Raw genomic sequence first — 319 nt, 5'->3', positions numbered from 1 at the left:
TGTGATTTGGGCAGTTCTGCAACTCAAATACATTGAGATTTACTGCCATACTGCGATGATCCAATGAGTTCAAAACATCATTGTTCCTGTTAGTGTGCATGCCCATGGGAGGTTTTAGTCAAGTTTCTGTTCAAGTAAACGGGTGCTAAAAACTACAACTCGCATTTACAGACCCTAACATTTTGATGTGCGCAATTCGTGTCAATTCATTCCGACTGATATAAGCACTCAGTCACTTATTCCAACGGAAAATTACTAAATGAATACGTCGTAGCAAACAGCCACAGTCACTTCATATTAGTTCATCACTCAGCATCCC

This window comes from Pollicipes pollicipes, unplaced genomic scaffold (genome assembly GCF_011947565.3).
Source record: "Pollicipes pollicipes isolate AB1234 unplaced genomic scaffold, Ppol_2.1 Scaffold_4295;HRSCAF=5057_pilon_pilon_pilon, whole genome shotgun sequence".
Classification (NCBI taxonomy): Eukaryota; Metazoa; Arthropoda; class Thecostraca; order Pollicipedomorpha; family Pollicipedidae; genus Pollicipes; species Pollicipes pollicipes.
This window is presented reverse-complemented; position numbering follows the sequence as displayed.